General features: G+C 42.3%; 1 protein-coding gene across 9 annotated transcripts in view; it reads left to right on the top strand.

The window, feature by feature from the left end:
• Positions 1 to 424: 424 nt before the first annotated feature.
• Positions 425 to 22,854, top strand: part of LOC137355582 (EVI5-like protein) — a 335,643-nt gene continuing 313,213 nt past the window's right edge. For 8 of the 9 annotated variants that reach the window (XR_010970940.1, XM_068020857.1, XM_068020856.1 and 5 more), the window contains exon 1: positions 425 to 547. The gene's annotated coding sequence lies outside the window, so the exon portion shown is untranslated. Of the gene's footprint in view, positions 548 to 758; positions 826 to 22,854 lie in introns of those variants that run through there. The other variant, XM_068020852.1, reaches the window with a different exon arrangement.

Genomic DNA, 22,854 nt, shown 5'->3' with positions numbered 1-22,854 from the left:
TCTTGATTGGGCTCCGCTCGTCTTGATGTGATTCATTCACTGTGGACCTTCACCCTTCCACTTTGCCGAGCATCCCCGGCTGCATCCCGCCGCCTGCGGAGCTGCTGCTCACACAGCAATCAGTGCAGCATCAGCACCACACAGGAGCTCACCACTACTCACACCCGATTGGCCTAGTTCAATGTCAATCACTGCCTCCGCTGATAGTCATTGGTTAAATTGAGGGGCCGGCACCACCGCTCTCTGATTGGCCCAGGTGGCCCGAAAGGCGGTTGGTGCAGTCACCCGTCCATCAGGCCGAGGCGCTCACGTTGATTGGTCAGGAGGCGGAGAAAGGGGCGGGAGGCGTTCTGCGATTGGTGACGGACTGGGAGGGAGGTGATGTCATCGCTGGAAGCCCCGCCCTTGCTGTTAGTGTTGTCAGGGCCGGGAGCAGCCGCAGCAGGAGTTGGAGTCAGCTAGTGGCGGGGGAGGCGTAGGGAAAGTGGCCGGGGCCGGGCGACGGCGGCAGTAGATGAACGGCGGCGGGTGGGCGCCGAGACGGCAGGTAGGGTCGGCGGGGCAGGTTGCCCTTGGAGACGGGATGGGTCGGGCCTGGTACCGGTAACGGCCGCCCGGGGCTGGGCTGGGCTGGGGTGGGGGCGGGTGACGGAGGGGAAGCCGCTGGGCTGTGAGAGCGGCCGGTCTCGGCACTGTAACTCCTCGGCTCCTCCAAGCGGCAAGTTTAATGGCGGCGAGAGGATGGGGGGAGGACTCGGGCTGAGAGGCCGGAGACCGGGGGCGGACCCAGGGGAGATGGAGCAGCTCCTGGAAAGAGAGAGAGGGGTAGGTTGATATTGGGAAGGGAGGAGGTGGAGGGAGGGCAACAGACGGAGAGGGAGGTAGGTGAGGAGAAAAGGAAACGAAGGGGGAGAGAAAGACAAGGTGAGGGTGGTTTGGGGATGTGAAGCAGAGTGGGGGGGGTGAGGTGGGAACGTTGGTGAGAGGGGGAGGGGGGCGTGGGCAGGGTGGGGATGGGGAGGGAGGAGGTGGTGAGGGGGCAAGAGTTGGCCTTGGTGTGAGTAACGACACTAGCAGTGAAGGTTTGCATGACCTCAAGTTTATGGAGGGTAGAATATGGGAGACCGGCTAGGAGTGTGCTGCAATGGTCAAATCTAGAGGGAACACAGGCATGGGTGAAGACTTCAGCAGCAGAGAGCTTAAGCAGCCTAGGAGTCTGACCATGATATGGGGTGAAAATAGACGGTCTCAGTGATGGCGTGGATATGTGGTCGGAAGCTTATGTTGGGATAACACTAAGATTGCGAACAGACTGGTTTAGTCTCAGACTGTGGCCAGGGGAGAGGGATGGAGTCAGCGGTTAGGGAACTGAGTTTGTGATGGAGACTGAAGACAATAGCTTCAGTTTTTCCAATATTTAATTGGAGGAAATTTATGCTCATTCATGCTGGATGTCAGATAAGTAGTCTAATAATTTAGTGACAGTGGAGCAGTTGAGAGGTGGTGGTGAGGTCGAGCTGTGTGTTGACAGCGTACATGTGATGTCCCCATAGATGAGAAATGTGGTGCAGAAGTGGGACAGCAAATGGGTGGAGCCAGAGGTGTGAACTCTTTACTGCAGGAGTTCCCAATTGGGCTCAGTCAGAATCTGGTGTGTCACTGGCATCTGGCTATGGTTTGCTCAATAGAGGAAGTTAAACCCACTTCAGTGAGGCTGCTCTTTATCCCAAATCCTAATCTGTCTAGTCTCTGCAAATGCTCTGTTTTTCTAACATTTTCTGTTTCTCTGACAGTGACAGTAAATTTCCTTTATTACTTGTAATTCCAGGAATCTCTGTATAAATAAGGCTGCTTAAAATGCTTATGAAAAGCAAAACTGGAAATCTGAAGGAGATTTAATAGAGGTGTTCAAAATCATGAATGGTTTTGATAGAGTAAATAAGGAGGGTCGATAATCAAAGAACACATTTACTGTGATTTACAAAAGAACCAGAGGTGGCATGAGGAAACATTTTTAACAGTGAGTTGTGATCGGGAATGGACTGCCTGAAAGAATAGTGGAAGCAGATTAATCAGTAACTTTCAGAAGAGGATGGGATAAATACTTGTAGGGAAATAAATTGCAGGGTAATGGGGAAAGAGCATAGGAACATGGGAGCAGGAGTTGGCCATTCAACCCATCAAACCTGCTCTGCCATTCAGTGTGATTATGGCTGATCATCCACTTCAATGCTTTTTTCCCACACTATCCCCATATCCCTTTATGTCATTGCTATTTAGAAATCTATCAATCTCTTCTTTAAACATACTCAATGACTGAGCTTTTACAGCCCTCTGGGGAAGAGAATTCCAAAGATTCACAACCCTCGGAGTAACAAGATTTTTCTTCATCTCCGTCCTAAATGGCTTCCTCATTTTAAAATTGTGTCCCATGGTTCTAGACTCCCCAGCCAGGGGAAACGTCTCCCCTTGCATCTACCCTGTCTATCCTTTTAAGTATTTTGTAGATTTCAATGTGATCACCTGACAGGGGAGTGAGACTAATTGGATAGCTCCACAACAGCCATTACTGGCCGAATGGTCTCCTGTACCCTATCATATTGATTCTTAAACCAGAAAATATTTGGGTATGTTCAGTCAGTCAGCATCTATGGAGCGAACGAGCCATTTAACATTCCTTTCTTGCATAATCCTTCAGATTCTGATAAAGGTTTACATGTAAATGTTAACCTGTCTGTTCTCTCCACCAATGCTGATTGTGTGTTTCCAGCATTGTCTGTTGACAGTGCAGCCAACTTGTATATTCTTCCAGTATTTACATTTCAAACATTTTCTCGCCCAGCGTGACCTTGTAATTTCCTTTTGCGACTGGTGAATATTGCAATGTGTAGAGTGCCTAATTGACACAAGCAATCATATGGTTTAGAATGATTGTTTTTTTTAGTTAGACTGTTTTTTAAATTGTTGTAATTATTGGTGCCTCTAAATAAAGGCACTTGTAGAGCTGTTTTTCTATTGGTGACACTTTGGCAGCCCTTATTGTATTATTTAAAGTAGGCATCAGTGAAGATAAAAGGGAGGTTATGGTTTTGGGTATAACCTCTTCACATCTGTGCTCCCAGCAGCAAGTGATCCAGAGAATCTTGCAGCATCAGTGGAATTCACCCATCTTTATTTCTTGGTGTGATCTGAAAGACTAACCAGCCGTTGCCCTTTACAGATGCTGAGTGACTGGCTGTACTGTTTTTCCAACAGCTTGTGCTTTATCTAGCTTCTTGCTATTTTTATTTGCATGATAAATCTAGGGACAGCTACTTGCTGAAGTAATATGTCAGCTGGAGGGGCAAGGACCATAAATAACAATTGTTAAACTCCACATCCCTGCCTCTGATATTCTCAGCAAATCTGTGGTCGCTCCCTTTGTACAAATAGAGGAATGGAGGTAGCACAATTGGATTAACCAGTCCTTTCTCTTTACAGATGTTGACAGATGTTTCCATCACTTTGCTTTTTGTCTCCAGATTTGCAAGTCTATTCTGGTAGAGAAAGTACTTTAAATGTAAATATTAGAATACACAGGTTGGCCTTATGATGTATAGAATTACATTTCAGTGAAATAAGCAGGGTTTTATGGAATAAAGGATTAATAACAGTTTACACTTAAAGTAACTTGTCATGAATGGAGGAATCTCAGCTTTACAGTGTGGGGGAGATAGTGTATGAACACTGATTAGGGAACAGAAAAATATGGTGGATGGACAGTTAGAGAGAGGGGCTTTGGAGGTGGCAGGTCAGAAATGCTGAGGAAGGGAGTTTGAGGATGGGGGTAATCCTGATGTACACCTTGGTGGAGATGAGGATATGGGATACACCACTTTGTATGAGAATGGGAGGTGGGGAGGCTGGCCAATAGTCATAAAGAGATACAGCACTGAAACAGGCCCTTTGGCCCACCGAGTTTGTGCCGACCATCAACCACCCATTTATACTAATCCTACATTAATCCTGTATTCCCTACCACGTCCCCAGTGTTGGAGAAGTCATGTTGCAAAGTGATGAAAGCATGGATTAGGATTCTGGGGATAATGTGTAAGTGATGGTTCGAATGTTTTATTTATTCATGGGATGTGAGCATCACTGGCAAGGCCAGCGCTTATTGCCCTTGAGAAGATGGTAGTGAGCTGCCTTCTTGAACTGCTGCAGTTTGTGTGGTGTAGGAGGACAAAGCTGAGCTTGATATCAAGTACTATGTCAAGGTTCCTCATCGGTAGATTGACTCTGGTGAGAGAGAGATGGGAGTCCAAGCTAGAAGTCCATAGGCGTTTGTAAAAGCTGTAGTGGATAGCTTTGGTTACACTATCATTAAACTGGTGAAGTTTTGGCTCATTCAGCTTATGGCCTTGCTTTACATTGAAGGATAGTTGCACATGGAAAAAACATTCTGCTCATTTTAATTTATTCATCTTCAGCATCTAATTGTTTCTTAAAGGTTCCTGAGTGTTTAGCCTCCTGATCCTTCTTTGTATGAATGAGAATTTTTTGACAGCAGTTTTTAAATCTAACTTTTTCTAGCTCAATCTTGTGTTCCTTCTCTTGCCCTCAATTCAATTGAAAGTAATATTAGAGTGTTACCTATTCTGTTCTCTTGTCTAGCTCTATAAATCACCTCTGATGCTTCTCTAACCTGCTGAGAAGCCTGAGCATTTCTAATCTTGCCTCAGCTAGGGATCAACCTTGTGGATCCTTATGCATTGCCTACGGTGTCTGAATGTCACTTTTGTTGGAAGCTGCAAGCTGGAGTTTTGTATAATCTTGTCAGATAAATGCAATTAAATCTATTTGCTGTTGTCATTGTTATGGACTCTGGATGCTTAGCCCTAACAGTTCTTTTTCCAGAGATGGGTGAAAATTTGATTTTGGATCAGACAGTAGCTTGTCCACAGTTCAAATTCAGTTCATGTGTTTGTGAATCTGGTTTGAGTAGTTTACTAATAATCTGAGTGGGTGAGTCGAGGCTGGATTAGGCAGTGACAGTGTTTTTGGTTGTATTGAGTAGAGTCTGGATTAGGCAATGGCAGTGTTTTTGACTGGGAGTCGAGTCTAGATTTGCCAGTGACGATGTTTTATTTGTAGTAAGTCTAGATTAGGCAGTGACTGTTTGTGGTTATAGTGAGTAGAGTCTGGATTAGGCAGAGATGGTGGTTTTGGTTGCAGTGAGTTGAATCTGGATTAGCCAGTGACTCTGTTTTTGGTTCGCATTGAGTCTGGATTAGGCAGTGACGGTGTTTTTGGTTGTAGTTGGAGCAATTCGAAGTAACAATTATAGAATGTGTTAGTATGACTTGGTTGGTAGATTAACTGCTCACTTCTCCTTTGTCTGAGAGCTGGCTGTGTGAAAATTGGCCTTCCCAGGTGCTACATAGCGGTAACTATGCTTCAGAAAAGTAACTAACTGACTTTGGGCTATCCTGCGTGTACATGGTGCAAGTTCTTGTTTTTCATTCTACAGAAATCTATCAATATATTAAGAGTGGTTTGAATGTGTTTCTATCCTTTTATTGGTCCTGAGAAGTGTGGAGTTGATTCTTGGAATTAAGTAGTGTCATGAAGACCCCACCTGCCACGAATGAGGCATATAAATTTCGTCATATGAACATTGATTTTAAACTGTTGCTGGAGTGAAGAGATGACTTGTTTAAAGAGAGCAGCAGTGGCTGATAAGCATTTGCATACTAAGAGACAATGCCTGGAGACAATAGAACGGATCCCTGATCCATTTAACCCAAATGGATTTTGATCACCAGACATTGAATGTGTAAGAGAGCCACTATTCTAGCGTGTCTGCTAAGATGGCGAATCCACAAATGCAGGAGTTTTTTTTTAAAACAGCTGGTTACATGACTAATCTGCTGGCCCAGGTTTTTGTTTGAACTGCTCACAGCACCGTTTGGGTCAGATTGCAACTGAACTTGGAAGAAGAGAGCCTCTCTCCTGGCTTGCTCTCCCTCACGAATCTCCGGATCCACTGAAGTCACTTAAACCCCGAGAGAAAAGACTGCTACATCGCAACAAATTTAAAAGCATGCACTGGGCCCCAATGAAACAGCAAGACTTAATGGCAATCAAAGACTCTACATCAAACTCAAAAGACCTTAAAATCCCAGCTATTGCCTCAAACTTTTCCCCTTTATTCTTTCTACTTTTCTGTTTCTATCTGTGTGTGTTTATTGCGTATGCATGCTAGCGTCATCGCGTATTCATTGTCGTTAGCCGAATTAGAGTTTAAGGTTAATAAACTTCCACCTTTCTTGTTTAAATCTAAGAAAACCTGTTTGGTTGATTTATTTGCCTTACAATTGGAGAGCACTGAACAAGGATTCATTGAGGGGGAGCTAAAAACACGGTATTTAAAAAAATTAAACCCTGTTACGGTTACACCAGGCAAATGCTGAGAGGGTACCCCTAGACCCTTTTCTCAACTGGTTGTAACAGTAGTGCGCTGTGCCCTGTGGCAGGGACGCTGTCGGTAATGCTGCATTGAAATCACATGATATTACACAATCAGCTGTAAATCTCACATTCCATTCACCTGGATCATATATTCCTCTTCAATGGAGCAAAGTTCTTTGACGAGAAAGTCTGCGCAGATAAATGATCTTGAGGAGAGAATGTCTCCCTTTAGTCTGTAGCTGTGAGAGTAGAGGACGATAGCTGTGGTTCTTCAATGTAGAAGCCATCATGGGCACATTAGAGGTAACCATGATTGCTTTGAAACATATCAGTCTGAGCCATCTTGTTTGTTTATTTGTTAGAGTCGCATTCCTGTGTGGGGTTTAACTGATGGACGAGAGAGTGCTGTGAGCAAGAGCAAGGTTGGGAAAGAGACGCAAGGGGTACAGTCAGCTACTAGTTGTACCAGCTTGTATATCTTCTGCTAAGATTGGCCTTGGCATGCACCATGTAGAGCACAATAAAAGTAGGTTTCGGAGAGAAATGTAGATGTTCATTCTGTCAGCAAGAAGGAGCCATCACTAACGGTGGCAAAATTGTTGCAGAAATTATGTGTAGAAATCCTTTGGCACAAACCCATCATTATTGTCTCTGGTGCCTGTATGATCCTTTCAGTATCCTTTGTCTACTTGAATTTCAGGGAGTATTCATTGGAGTTGGGAAGAGGAGGAGCCATTTAAATCTTGGTCATTTTATGTTTTTGCTGCAAGTGTACAATATTACAAAAAGCAGCACCTCTGTTACTGGCTGTTTCTTTAAACTGGCAGATTGAAGCAAGCTGTACTCCTGCCACTAAAACAATGCTTGTAGACTTTTGCTTCATGCCAGTATTGGAATTCAGATACTCAGTAGCTTTTTTATTTTCCTCTGTTCCTAAAGTCACATCCTCCAAAGAGTGTTGGTAGGCAATTTGATTTATTCTCCCAAATTCCTAATGCATGGGTGTTGGGCTCAGTGTAGTGTGACACTACCCGCTTAGAATCAGAGAATGGCTATAGCACAAAAGGAGGCCATTTGACCCATCACGTCCATGCCAGTTCTCTAAGAGCAACTCAGCTAATCCCACTCCCTCACCCTTTCCGCAAAGCCCTGCAAATCTTTCCTGTTCATCTGCTTATCCAGTTCCCTTTTGAAAGCCACTATTGAATCTGTCTCCACCACGCTCAAGCAGTGCATTCCAGACCCTCAAGTGGGCAGATGAGAGTTCAGTTTAATGTCTCATCCAAAAGATCACACCTCTGATTACTGCACAGAAGTGTCAGCCTTGATTTTTGTGCTCAAGTCCTGGAGAGAGACTTGAACCCAGAACCTTGTGACTCGGGTGAGAGTGCTACCAACTGAGCCACAGCTGACACACGGTGGTCCTAGTACTAACCCCTGGGTAACCCCACTGTATACCTTCCTCCAGTCTGAAAAACAGCTGTTTTCTCTTCTACTCTCTTGTTTCCTGTCACTTAACCAACTTTGTATCCATGCTGTCACTGTCCCTTTTATCCCATGGACTTCAACTTTGCTGGCAAGTCTATTATGTGGCACTTTATCAACATCTTTTGGAAGTCCATGTACACCTCATCAACCACATTTATCCTCATCAATCCCCTCAGTTACTTCATCAAAAAACTCAGTCGTTAGTTAAGCATGATTTGTTTGACTTTTCCTAATTAATCCACATTTGTCCAAATGACTTAATTTTGTCCTGAGTTAACATCTCTAGAAACTTTCCCACCTCTTAGACTAAAGTGATTAGCCTGCAGTTGCTAGGTTTACCCTTATAAACGTTTTTGAGCAAGGATGTAACATTTGAAATTCTAAGATTATGGCCAGTATCTCTCTAACTTCCTTCCTCCCTCCCTCCCTTCCTTCCCTCAGTATCCTCAGATGCGTCCCATCCCGTCCTACAGCCAGCCTTTCTAATACCGCCTCTTTATCAATTTTTAGGCCATCTATTATCTCAACGACCTCCTTTTTCACTATGATTTGGGTGGCCGCATTTTCTGTGGTGATGCATTTAGTACTTCAGCCATTTCTATGTGTCCACGTGTAGGTGCCTTTCTGGTCCCGAATCAACGTCACCTCTTCTCTCACCCTTTTCCTATTTGTGTGCTTGTAGAAGGCTTTTGAGTTCCCCTTAATGTTAGCTGTCAGTCTCTTCTCACATTCTTTCCCTCTCTAATTTCCTTTTCTCACTACCCCTCTGAATTTTTTATATTCAGCCTGGTTCTCACTTGTATTATCAACCTGACATCTGTCATATGTACTGTTTTTCTGCTTCATCTCACTCTCTACCTCTCTTCATCCAGGGAGCTCTGGCTTTGGTTGTTCTACCTTTTTCCCCTCATGGGAATGTAGCCTGACTGTACCCGAACTATTTGCTCTTTAAAGGCAGCCCATTGGCAGGCAAAACAGTAACAGAACAATCTTTGCATCTGTTCCAGGTAGAATGGCATCATTCTTGCCCTACTGAAATTGCCCCGATTTAGTATTTTTACTCTGGATTGCTTCTTGTCTTTTTCCTTGGCTAACGTAAACTTGTATTATGGTCACTGGTCCCTAAAAATTTCCTGACTGACACTTAATCCAGTTGGCCCACCTCATTCGCCAGAACCAGCAATACCTCTTTGTTGTACTAATCAAGAAAATTCTCTTGAACATACTTCAGAAACCTCCTGGCTGAAATCCTCATAGATAGGAGACAGGGCCTGAATTTGTTCTTGCATTTCAGCTCCTTGCCATCCAACGTCCTATTCTAGGCCCTCTGATCACTGTTACAGTTTTGGGGTTTTTACAGCAGATATTTTTTCGGGTTCAGTACCACTTCTGTAAGTGGACCTGCGTCTCTGATCCCTGTAGTGTTTTCTGCCCGATGTTTAGGTAAAAGATTCGCATAATTGTAAGAGAACCCTTGCTCCATACCCCAGTTACTGGAATGTATGAAGTGCTGCCACATTAGCTCCCTTTTTTGTAATAAATGGTGGATTGGACAAATGAGGTTACTAATTGAAGAAGCAGCCTTGAACTAATGTATTTTTTAACTGAAATATGATAGGTGAACAAACATGACATTCCTGCCCTCCAGGAAACTGCCTGGTCCCGCTGTGTGGATTTAATAGAACAATACCTTCAGCAGTAAGATGTTCCGATCTGTGGAGCCTACCTGACCGCTCATGTCCCACCAGGTGATATGTGCTCTGTTGCTGCCAGTCTGCTGACTTCGAAAGTGCCAATCGATAGTAATTATATGATGGATCATGAAGTGGTAGGATTCAAGGTTGTGTCTGTGATTCCTTGTGTGGCAGGGTCCTGGTGTCAGGAGGGGCTATGAGCTCGAATCCTTGCTGTTGTGTTGAAAGGTGATGCACGAAACTGCTTTTGTTGACAATGTTAATGCTCCTGTCACTGATGATAATTCACTTTTTAATAAAGTTTCTACCCCAGCTCGTGCTTCCAAACCCTGACAGTGGAGATTGTCAGCAGTTTTCAGCTGCTGTTCATTTATTTTCTGGCAGTAGGGAAACCAGACAAAAAGAAATGGTGTTTGATTTGAGCTACTAATTTAATCCCGTCTTGTAATATTAGTTAGGGGGAGTAAAAGCAGTCTTGCCCTTTCAGTGTCTGATATTCAGTGGCTGGTGGCTGTATTGTGGCCAAAACCATTTCTGCCCCCCCACTCAAACACTCTGTATAGTATGAACAGAATAGGGCAGTACAAAGACCTTTTGATTTATTGGTGGTTTCAGTAATATTTCTTACACCTGCAGCTCAGAATTGGCTAGCAGGAGGCCAGCATTATTGGTCAAGGGCTTTGTCTCGAGCTGATTTTTCTCTTCGTGTGTCTCCTAATCCTCGATATGGCCCCCACCACCACCATTTTGAAGGAGTGCCTAATCTCTGCTGGGTGATGTAAATCAATTACACTCCCCATATTCAGTGTTCAATTTTTATAAGGACTGCTAGGAACTGCAGTAGAATGCTATTTTATAATGTGCAGCTTGATTGAGTGATGAGCTCATAGGTGCAATTTTTCAGACTGGTTTCCTCTTGCAACCTATACTGTCATTATTTCAAAAGCTGCACTGTAGCAGCTTAATTTTATTAACACCTGTATTGTGCAAAATCTTTATTAATGTTTGCTCATTACAGTAAAAAAAAAGCATTTTTTTATTCTTTGTTTTTTATTCGTGATTCCTTGCAGCTTTGCTCTGAGGTTGAGGCCTGGGGAGAAGACCTGTTTTTCTGATTTTCAGGCTCCCTAGGCTGGAGAATTGAACTGGGGTGTGAATGTGGAGTCTGTATGGTGAGCGAACAAGTGCATCAGTAACATACTGGAGAAAAGGATAGGTCTCATTGCCCTTTTTTTCCCTTGTTTCTGGTGTGAGCAGTAACCTTTTTGTATACATAGGTGACCATAACCAAACTGACCACAGGTACCTCTTCTATCACCATTCAGATTTACTGCCAAATGGTACATTTAATTGAAATAGATGAGCAGGTAGTTATTTAGCACCTTGGCTCTTTGTATAGACTTAATGAACTGACATAAATCCAGTGTTTCAATGTTCAAACATTGTATGATGTTTAGAGAGCACCAAGTACATATTTATAACTGACTTTATGTAGCTTGTGACAGTTTTCTTGTGACACTGCCTAGTCAGTCAGAGGATGTGATTTAGAAGGACAGGAATTTTATCCCATGCAATAGGACCCTTTTTAAAGGTTTGAGCTGCAGTTGTGATGCCTACTTGAGTTTTTGAGCAGATGCTCCACTGGATTGGAGGATTTTAAATGACTCATGAAGTTAATGAATTACTTTCTGTAGGTGGAAATTATTCTGTACTTGGGAATAATTGATTTATCTTTGACATTCTGTGAATATCCCACATTGTATTCAACCTGCTACCTTTGACATGGTTGACCACACAGTGCTTCTGCATTGCCCAGCTTGGTGGGACTGCTCTTTCTTGGTTAAACCTTTACCTATGCAGTCTTAAGGCGCACATCTTCGGCTTTGGCTTCTCTTCCCAGTCCCATATTGTTCCCAAGGATGTCTCCTTGGACCCCTCCCCTTCCTTATCTACTTGCTGCTCCTTAGTGTCGTGTCATCATCTGCAGGCATGAAGTTTTAACATTGACATCCTATACACCTTGAGTTGAGTGATCTGTATTCTATTCCTTACACAGGCTGCCTACATCAACCTCCAAGATCGATCAGCTTATGTGCCCCTAAAATCTTCATTTGTCATCTCCAGACTCAACCATTTCAATGTTCTTCTGGCCAGCCTCCCATCTTCCTCCATAAACTTCATCTCATCCAAAATTCTGCTACTATATCATGTCCTGCTTGCCTAGCACCCCGTCCAGGCCGATCCTCATTTGCTTGTGGCTTCTCATGCACATGTTTTCATGTTTTCATCCACATGTTTAAATTCCTTCTTGATTTTGTCGCATCCCATATCTCTAACCTTTGCCAGCCCTGTAACCCACCTATTGCTCCTGAACTCTGTTGTCCTGACTCTGGCCTCTTCTACAATTCTCTTTCCTTTACCCTACCATTGGGAGCTGCCTCTTCAGCTTGTTGTTTGTAATCATGAGACAGAAATTTGCATGCGTGAAAGTGGTTTCTCAAAACTTAAATCAGGAAAAAAAAGTCCCATTTGTTTCAAGGTATTGTTTAGTTTAGTTTAGAGATACAGCACTGAACCAGGCCCTTCGGCCCACCGAGTCTATGCCGACCATCAACCACCCATTTATACTAATCCTACACTAATCCCATATTCCTACCACATCCCCACCTGTCCCTATATTTCCCTACCATCTACCTATACTAGGGGCAGTTTATAATGGCCAATTTACCTACCAACCTGCAAGTCTTTTGGCTTGTGGGAGGAAACCGGAGCACCCGGAGAAAACCCACACAGACACAGGGAGAACTTGCAAACTCCACACAGGCAGTACCCGGAATTGAACCCGGGTCACTGGAGCTGTGAGGCTGCAGTGCTAACCAGGAAGGTATTGTCACATTGTATATTACTTTGTCCGTCACACTGAAACCATTAGAAATACTTAACTTTTGTATCCTACAGTTCAAACATTTTTCAACTATTAAAGGAAAAATATTATAATTGTATTGCTGGGTGATCTTCATATTTTCAAGCTGATGTAACAAGAACATTTGGCGCATCCACTAATAGTGACATTAACAGCAACTCACTTGCATGTAATGGGAAGTTAAATGTGTAATAAGTACATTGAAAAGAATCTGTTCTGTGAGATTTGACATTGTGTGACATAACTTTTAGTGAATATTCCTCCCATCATCAAACTAACTTCTGTAATATTTGTTTAAATGTCAACTTTGTTTTACCCTTCAGTCAATTACAAGGCAATGTGGGTCCAGAACGATAACCTGTTGAGCCTTTGTTTGGATTAAAGATGTGAAATTAACCAAGGCTTTAAGGATATGTAAAGACATTGATGATCAAATTCACCACTCAATGTTATGTTAATTTTTATTGAAATTGTAGGAATATTATTTGTGTGGTGTGATTGGTCACAATTGAAAAATGGAGATCGTAATATTTGGTATATCCTTGCACTTTAGCTCAATTGCTTAGTGAAGTAGAAATGTTTGTCCTCTCTTGAAGGTGCAGCAGATGGTAACATCTGTAAGAGTCAGAAGTAAAAAAAAAATTCAAGAAGAGTGTTATTTTATACTAAATTTGGCTAAAATAATTTTACTGCCCACGTTTTTTGGAATGGGTGGGTAGCAGGGGAACAATTTTTTATATTATTGTGACATTACCATGTGATGTGGGCAAGTTCAGTTAGACCCCAGCCTAGGTTTATTCCACTTCTCTTGGGAAATATCTGGTTTCCTTGTGGTGACTGGTGTGATTGGGAGAGAGATATCAAAAGTATGGTGCTGATAACCCTTCTTAAAAAAAAAATATTGAAAATTATAACTTCTGAATTGATTGCATATGCCAAGAATACAGTCTTGAAGTAACATTTGTTTCCTCCAATTGAAAATGACCCCTTTGTCCCCTGCTTTGATTTTGTAATTTCATTGTTGCTGTCTGTGAAGTGTTTGACATTGTGCCAAATGGCAATGCTAGGATTGAGTTTTTTTTGGAGGAATTGTGCATGAATTAGCCTCATTTCTTTGTGGAGTAGTTGATTGTTACAACACCACCCTGCAGGGTTGTTGAAGGTTGAATTTGGTATAGAAATGCAAGTTGAGAAATATGCAGTTTACATGATAATTGTGGAATTTGAGGACTCTTCCTTGGTGACATCAGTGGTATGGCTCTTCAGTGTGTCGTGTCTGATTGCTGCATGCCAAATAGTTGCTCCTATAACATTTCCGTGACAATGTCTAGAGCATAAACGCCCACATGAGCTGGTTGGACCAAATGGCCTGTTTATGTGCTGTATGTTCTATGTAATTTTGTGCACCTACAATCCAGTGGCCTGGACGAATAATCCAGTGAAGGTGAGATCAAATCCCAGTGTGGCAGTTTGAAAATTTCAGTTCAGTTTAAAATACGGCTGGTATCAGTAAAAGTGACCATGTTGCAAAAAGCCAACTAGTTCATTGTCCTTTTAGGGCAGGAAACGTCATTGAATTAGATTTCGTATAAAGAGAAAGTGAATATATCATAACCTCAATCATTAAAGCACTTTATAGGAAATTAAGTGTAGTCACTGTTAATATATTGGCAACTGCCAATTTTCTCACAGCAAGATTCCACCAACAATGAGATAAAAGACCAGATATCTGTTTTGGTGATGTTGATTGGCAAATTGATATTGGCCAGGACACTGGGAGACTTCCCCTTCACTGTTCAAATAGTGCCATGGCATCTTTTACATCTATCCAAGAAGGCAGGTTGGGCTCAGTGTCACGCCTCATCAGAAAGTCGGTCCCTCTGACACTGCATTCCCTCAATGTATTGAAGTGTCAGCCTAGATTAGATGCTCAAGTCTCTAGAGTGGGTTTTGAACCCAGAACCTTCTGATCCAGGTGGGAGTGTTGTATTATATTGGTGGAAGCACTGCATTGTACCTGTGACAGATCTGAAGATGAAGCAGCTGACTGTTTTGAAAGCTAAAACCAATGCTGGTACTGATTTGAATCACTGGTTTTATGCTATTGTACAATGCATACGCGAGATGACAGGGAGCACATCGAAGTCTAATATATTTAAAGAAAAACCATTATCCTACAAAAGTGTTTTTCCACATGCAGCATCTTTGTGTCAAGTGCTCTGTGGTAATGCCCATGATCAGGACAAAGCTGCTACTGTATGTTGACTGGTAACCGCTTATTACTTCACATTATCTTCTGAAATTTAGAACATCTGGCTCCATAACAATATGACATTGAAGTTGTATTCTGTAGCAGTGATCAGCCTTAGTAACACTAATTCTCTCAGAAGTAGTCCTTCTTGAGTGGTGTCATTGTTTCTAGTCCTCCTAAGTTACACACTCCACTGGTCACTAACATCTTATAGGATTACATTTCAGAGTAATGTCAATTTTTAATTGATCAGATTTCAGATATTTGAAAGTGATATCTGATGCGGATAGTTTCCCCACTGATGCCGAGTAGGGCTTAGCAGCATTGGTCTGGGTAGGAGCAGATTGTTAGTGTGCTGTGTCGGATGGAGGGCTGTGGGTCGGAGCAGTGCTTTAGCGTGCTGTCTTTGAGCTGGGCAGCACATTGGGTTTGAGGATGGATTGATGAAATTGAGATCGGTAAATTGACAGCCTCTGTCCCAGATGCAAAATTGTCTAATATCTGGAGTAGACGAATTCACACTCGCAGTTTACGATCTAGCTGAAATAAAGGTTACTGTTCATTAAAAATTTTGTTTGAAGTGGTTATTGATGAACCCAAGGCAGTATTTGTGTTGTAGGGAGCTCGCCTGGCGCCTTGGCCAGCATTCCACCCTCAACCAAACCATCCAAAGCAGATAAAATGATCAGTCGTCCAGTTGTTTGTTGTATCTTGCTATGTATAAATTTGCTGCCATTTTTGCATAAATAATCACTGCACTTCAATAGCATTTACGTATGTATGTTCTGATATCTGAGACATGGGAATATGTATGCTGAGAGAAATTGAAAACTTACGATGTGGCAGAAAATGTTCAAATTTCTCTAATGTTAACATCCCTCACCTAAATGAGCATGTGAATGTCGCAGACCTTATTTTAAAAAAAGATAATTCAAACTGTGCTGTCATGGAGTGGTTGGTGGGTTTATTTCTCCAGCATTCAGTTCCTGATCTGTTTGGATGCTGGGAAACATTTAAAGAGACATTCAAAATGTTCAACAAAAGTACATTCCATTAAAAAAAAAACTCAGCAAGGAAGATCCGTCTATGGCTTACTAAGGAAGTTAAGGATAGTATTAGATTAAAAGAAGATAATGTTGCAAAGAATAGTAGTAAGCCTGAGAATTGGGAGTGTATTAGAAACCAGCAAAGGGCCACCAAAAAGTTGAGGGAAAAAAATAGAATGAGAGTAAACCTAGCCAGGAGTATAAAAACAGATGAGAGCTTTTGAGAACATAAAAAGGAGAATAGCTGAAGTAAACATTGGTCCCTTAGAGTCAGTGACAGGAGAAATGATCATGGGGAATGAGGAAATGGCAGAGACATTGAACAAATATTTTGTCTGTCTTTACAGTAGAAGACACAAGCTACAAAGCAGAAATAGAGGGTAATCTAGGGCCTATTGAGAGTGAGGAAATTAAGATTAATGATAGCAGAGGAAAAAGTACTGGAGAAAATTAAGGGACTAAAATCCGACCAGTCCCCGGGACCTGATGGCCTACGTCCTAGGGTTCAAAAAGAAATAGCTGCTGAGAGATGGTGATTGCGGTGGTTTTGAGTTTCCAAAAATACTTTGATTCTGGAATGGTCCCAGTGGATTGGAAGTTAGTAAATGTAACACCACTACGCAAGAAAGGGAACTACAGGCCTATTAGCTTGACATCAATTGTTAGGAAAATGCTGAAATCTGTTATTGAGGAAGTCTTGTCAGTGCACTTAAAAAATTATGCTATTGTTACGACCGAGGTGGGAGGAGTGCACCGTTTGTTCTAGTCCCACTTCTCCACAGGTCACTACATATTTTTACATTTTCCCACTTATCGATACAGTCAATCATGTATTATTTTCCCAGAATAGAACACACTAACCAGGTTTCTTTAATGAACAACAAAAATGTTTGTTTATTATAAAACAAGTCTTAACTAGTAATGAAGTAAAACATAAACACGCAGATTTAAATTTTACTGTTCCCTTTTTACCTTCGTTTGTTCACACTCGCACCCATACACTGGTTAACTGACAAAACAAAAGGGATTTTTTATGAATTCAGAGCTCTGTTGCAGAGAAAAAATACTTGGGCAGATTACTTATTTTTTAAGAAAAGAGCAGATGAGATGTTTCAAAACTGGCATACCGTCTAACTTATGAGTACACATAGACAGGTCACTGGGATCTTTTAGAACATTTCTTTTCAGGAGGTGTTGAAAAGTAATTTAGTAGGCTTTCTTCAAAGACAGGAAATTAGATGAATTGACAGTGGAGTTCACAGGGTCTTTTATGGAATTGCTGGAAAGCGAGCTGGGTTGTGGTCTTCTGTCCTTCCTTGACATTTCTTCAGACTTGACTTTACCTCACTCAAGAAGGTAAAATACACACACTGACACACAACCAAAAAGCTTGAGTTTTTCTGCCCATCCCAGATACTCTCTGCTGCTACTGGGCTTGTCCAATCAAGGGACGCTTGACATTTCTCTACCCCTGTTACCAGGGTTTCCGTTCTATCTTTAACTTGAGTCATGTGACAACCAGTAACACTGTTGCCAATCTAGCTCCCTCAGTGTCCTCTTGTTGCTCTTTTTTTTTGTGGTCCAACATTTATTCAGTTCAAGTATAAATTCCTTTTAAAAATATTTTAACAAAAAAAATCACTTTCATAATACTATGATTAGACATAGTCAACTCATAATATGATTAAACATAGTCGACATGGTATTATGAAAGGGAAATTGTGTTTAACAAATTTGAGTGTTTTGACCGTGTAACTGGTAGGGTAGATAAAGGGAAACCAGTAGATACAGTATACCTGGATTTCCAAAAGGCATTCGATAAGGTGCCACATAAAAGGTTAATATGAAAGATAAGGGCTCATGGAGTTGGGGGTAATATATTAGCTTGGATTAGCAAATGGACAGGAAGCAAAGAGTAGGGATAAACGGGGCATTGTCAAGTTAGTGGGCTGTAACTGGTAGAGTGCTGCAAGGATCAGTGCTGGAGCCTCAGCTATTTACAATTGATATTAATGACTTAGATGAAGAGATGGAGAGTAATGTATCTGCTGATGATACAAAGTTAGGTGGGAGTGTAAGCTATGAGAAGGACACAAAGGGGCTGCAAAAAGATAGGTTGAGTGAGTTGGCAACAAGGTGGCAGATGGAATATAATATGGGGAAGTGCAAAGTTATTCACTTCGGCAGTAAGAATAGAAAAGCAGAATTTTTTAAAAAGGCATGAAAGTTGTAAATGTTGATATTCAGAGGCACTTGGGTGTACTTCTACAAGGAACACAAAGTTAACATGCAGGTACAGCAAGCAATTAGGAAGGGAAATTGCATATTGGCCTTTATTGCAAGGGGGTTGGAGTACAAGAATGAAGAGGTCTTGCTATAATTGTAGAGGGCTTTGGTGAGACCACACCTGGAATACTGTCCCACAGTTTTGGTCTCAATATTTAAGGAAGGATATACTTGCACTTGAGGCGGTACAGCAAAGCCTCACTAGATTGGTCCCTGGAATGAGGGGTTGTCCTATGATGGGCTGATTAAATTGGGTCTATTTTCTCGTGCTTCGAAGAATGAGAGGGGATCTCATTGAAGCATACAAGATTCTGAAGGGGTTTGACAGGGTAGACAGAGGTTGTTTCCCCTGGCTGGGGAATCTAGAACATGTGGGCACAGTCTCAGGTTAAGGGGCCGACCATTTAGGACAGATGAGAAATTTTTTCACTCAAAAAATTTGTGAATCTTTGGAATTCTCTACTGTGGAGGGTTGTGGATGCTCCATTGTTATATATTTAAGGCTGAGGTAGACAGATTTTTGGTGTCTCAGAATCAATATGGGGAGTGGGCAGGAAAGTGGAGTCGAGGCAGATGATCAGTGATGATTGTATTGAATGGTGTAGCAGGCTGGACAGGCTGTATGGTCAACTCCGAGAACAAAGAAAATTACAGCACAGGAACAGGCCCTTCGGCTCTCCAAGCCTGCGCCGATCCAGATCCTCTATCTAAACCTGTTGCCTATTTTCTAAGGGTCTGTATCTCTTTGCTTCCTGCCCATTCATGTATCTGTCTAGATACATCTTAAAAGACGCTATCGTGCCTGCGTCTACCACCTCCGCTGGAAATGCGTTCCAGGCACCCACCACCCTCTGCGTAAAGAACTTTCCACGCATATCCCCCCTAAACTTTTCCCCTCTTAGTTTGAACTTGTGACCCCTAGTAATTGAATCCCCCACTCTGGGGGAAAAAGCTGCTTGCTATCCACCCTGTCTATACCCCTCATGATTTTGCACACCTCAATCAGGTCCCCCCTCAACCTCTGTCTTTCTAATGAAAATAATCCTAATCTACTCAACCTCTCTTCATAGCTAGCGCCCTCCATACCAGGCAACATCCTGGTGAACCTCCTCTGCACCCTCTCCAAAGCATCTACATCCTTTTGGTAATGTGGCGACCAGAACTGCACGCAGTATTCCAAATGTGGCCGAACCAAAGTCTTATACAACTGTAACATGACCTGCCAACTCTTGTATTCAATACCCCGTCCGATGAAGGAAAGCATGCCGTATGCCTTCTTGACCACTCTATTGACCTGCGTTGCCACCTTCAGGGAACAATGGACCTGAACACCCAAATCTCTCTGTACATCAATTTTCCCCAGGACTTTTCCATTTATTGTATAGTTCACTCTTGAATTGGATCTTCCAAAATGCATCACCTCGCATTTGCCCTGATTGAACTCCATCTGCCATTTCTCTGCCCAACTCTCCAATCTCTCTATATTCTGCTGTATTCTGACAGTCCCCTTCACTATCTGCTACTCCACCAATCTTAGTGTCGTCTGCAAACTTGCTAATCAGACCACCTATACTTTCCTCCAAATCATTTATGTATATCACAAACAACAGTGGTCCCAGCACGGATCCCTGTGGAACACCACTGGTCACATGTCTCCATTTTGAGAAACTCCCTGCCACTTCTACTCTCTCTCCAGTTGCCCAGCCAGTTCTTTATCCATCTAGCTAGTACACCCTGGACCCCATGCGACTTCACTTTCTCCATCAGCCTACCATGGGGAACCTTATCAAACGCCTTACTGAAGTCCATGTATATGACATCTGCAGCCCTTCCCTCATCAATCAACTTTGTCACTTCCTCAAAGAATTCTATTAAGTTGGTCAGACATGACCTTCCCTGCACAAAACCATGTTGCCTATCACTGATGAGCCCATTTTCTTGCAAATGGGAATAGATCCTATCCCTCAGTATCTTCTCCAGCAGCTTCCCTACCACTGATGTCAGGCTCACCGGTCTATAATTACCTGGATTATCCCTGCTACTGTTCTTAAACAAGGGGACAACACTAGCAATTCTCCAGTCCTCCGGGACCTCACCCGTATTTAAGGATGCTGCAAAGATATCTGTTAAGGCCCCAGCTATTTCCTCTCTCACTTCCCTCAGTAACCTAGGATAGATCCCATCCGGACCTGGGGACTTGTCCACCTTACTGCCTTTTAGAATACCCAACACTTCCTCCCTCCTTATGCCGACTTGACCTAGAGTAATCAAACATCTATCTCTAACCTCAACATCCGTCATGTCCCTCTCCTCGGTGGATACCGATGCAAAGCACTCGTTTAGAATCTCACCCATTTTCTCTGACTCCACGCATAATTTTCCTCCTTTGTCCTTGAGTGGGCCAATCCTTTCTCTAGTTACCCTCTTGCTCCTTATATATGAATAAAAGGCTTTGGGATTTTCCTTAACCCTGTTTGCTAAAGATATTTCATGACCCCTTTTAGCCCTCTTAATTCCTCGTTTCAGATTGGTCCTACATTCCCGATATTCTTCCAAAGCTTCGTCTTTCTTCAGCCGCCTAGACCTTATGTATGCTTCCTTTTTCCTCTTAGCTAGTTTCACAATTTCACCTGTCATCCATGGTTCCCTAATCTTGCCATTTCTATCCCTCATTTTCACAGGAACATGCCTGCTACTGTTTATGTTCTTACAGATCAATGATTCTTGCTTTCTGGGTTACCTCAAATGTGATAAAATAGAGAGACAATCCTTGTCTGTTATTTTGCACCACTTAGTTCAGTCAGCTGCTGAGGGCAACAGCATGATACCCTGCCTCTAGTCACTAGTGTATGGATATTTAGATGGAGTCAATAACAGTTTCCATATCTCCCTCCTTAAAACCTGGCTGGAAGGAAATCGATTTAAGTGAAGTGCCTCTGGGATGGTGCAAGCCTATTTTTAGAATTCCATTGTCACTGTTCAGTTCTTTCTTGCACAGGAGCTACTATCCCAAAAGACCTGAGTTTGAGTCACTGTTTTACCTGTTCTTTTTAATCTGGGTTGAGGTGAGGAAATTAAATTTTACCTGAGTTGTTTGGAAGGATGGGGGCAGGGCTGCTTTCTCCATACTGTTCACATAATTTCAGTTCATCAACAAGGACATTAAATGCATTGGTGGAGGTCTTCGTGGGCAGAGTCATTCTGGCCAGTATCACCAAAACTGATTGATTATCTGGTCATTTATCTCATTGCTGTTTTTGGAACCTTGCTGAGTGTTGGCTGTTCCACTTTCCTATATTACAACAGTAACTCCACTTCATAGGCAGCTTTGGGACATCCTGAAGTCATGAAGGGTGCTATTTTTCCTGTCTTTTCTCTTGATTATCTTTGTATTTTTTTATTGGGATGGTTGAGTGAAGACATATTGACTGGAAGAGTTACTGAAGCGTGCCAGTGTTGAGAGCGCTGGATTTATAACTACCTAGATTGCTACAGCAATACACTGCATTAGTATCTCATTGGCTGTAAAATCCTTTAGGATGTCCTCAGGTCTTGAAAGGCACTATGAAATGCAAATCTCTTAGTGATAATTCAGCTGATTAACTGTCTAAAATTAGAAGTAGGTAAAAAGTGATAGTTTAAAAAAATATTGATGACCTATTTCACTCTGGGCTGCCCTGTCAGTGTATCATGTTTCTAAAATGTGAGCTGCCTTTGAAGGAAGTGTCCCTCAATTGTTCCAACTTTAAATTAATACAGATTGAACTTTGACTGAGATGGATAACATTTAATAATTAGAGTGAGATTCTAAAGATGGTTATACATCACTACAGACCGATGAACAGGACACCAGCTCTATGTCCCTTCTAGTAAAAACAAATTTCAAACATATTTTTCATGGCTGCCATCTAGGGAGTTCTCAATTGACAAAGGCTGGGATAAAGTTAATCCCCAACATAAATTACTGACTGAAAACTGTTTAAATTTTCAGTTAATTGGATTCCTGGTTAACATTTTAAAACTGTTTAATTTTGGCAGTTAATTTGATTCCTTGTTGAAATTTTAATGGTTTAAAATATAGAATCCTTGAAGAAATACAAATTTCTCCCTTGTCATTAATGTAAGCTGATGTCACAATTGCAATTGCAGCCTATGCCACAAGTTGTTTTTTTTGTTTATGGGATATGGATGTTGCTGACGAGGCCCGCATTTATTTCCCCATCCTAATTACCCTTGAGAAGCTGGTGTTGAATCGCCGCCTTGAACTGCTGCCAGTGCGTGTGGTGTAGGTACACTCACAGTGCTGTTAGGGAGGGAGTTCCAGGATCTTGACCCAGTGACAGTGATATAGTTCCAAGTCAGGATGGTGTGGTTTGGAGGGGAACTTGCTGACCTTAGGACGTCCTAAAGTATTTTATAATCAATGAGGTTCTTGTGAAGTGTGGTGTTCCCACGCGCTTTGTGCCCTTGTCCTTCTAGGTGGAAAAGGTCATGACTTTGGGAAGCACTGATGAAGGAGTCTTGGCAAGTTGCTGTAGTGCATCTTGCACCGGTGTGGATGAGTTGCCTGTCAAGTAGGCTGCTTTGTGTTGCATGGGGTCAGGCTCCTTGAGCATTGTTGGAGCTGTACTCATCCAGGCAAGTGATGGGTATTCCATCACACTCTTGATTGTGCCTTGTAAATGGTGGACAGACTTTGGGGGTCAGGAGGTAGTT

The sequence above is a fragment of the Heterodontus francisci genome, chromosome 43, assembly GCF_036365525.1.
Source record: "Heterodontus francisci isolate sHetFra1 chromosome 43, sHetFra1.hap1, whole genome shotgun sequence".
Taxonomy (NCBI): Eukaryota; Metazoa; Chordata; class Chondrichthyes; order Heterodontiformes; family Heterodontidae; genus Heterodontus; species Heterodontus francisci.
Note: the sequence above shows the minus strand (reverse complement) of the source record. Positions and strands in the feature narration are given on the sequence as shown.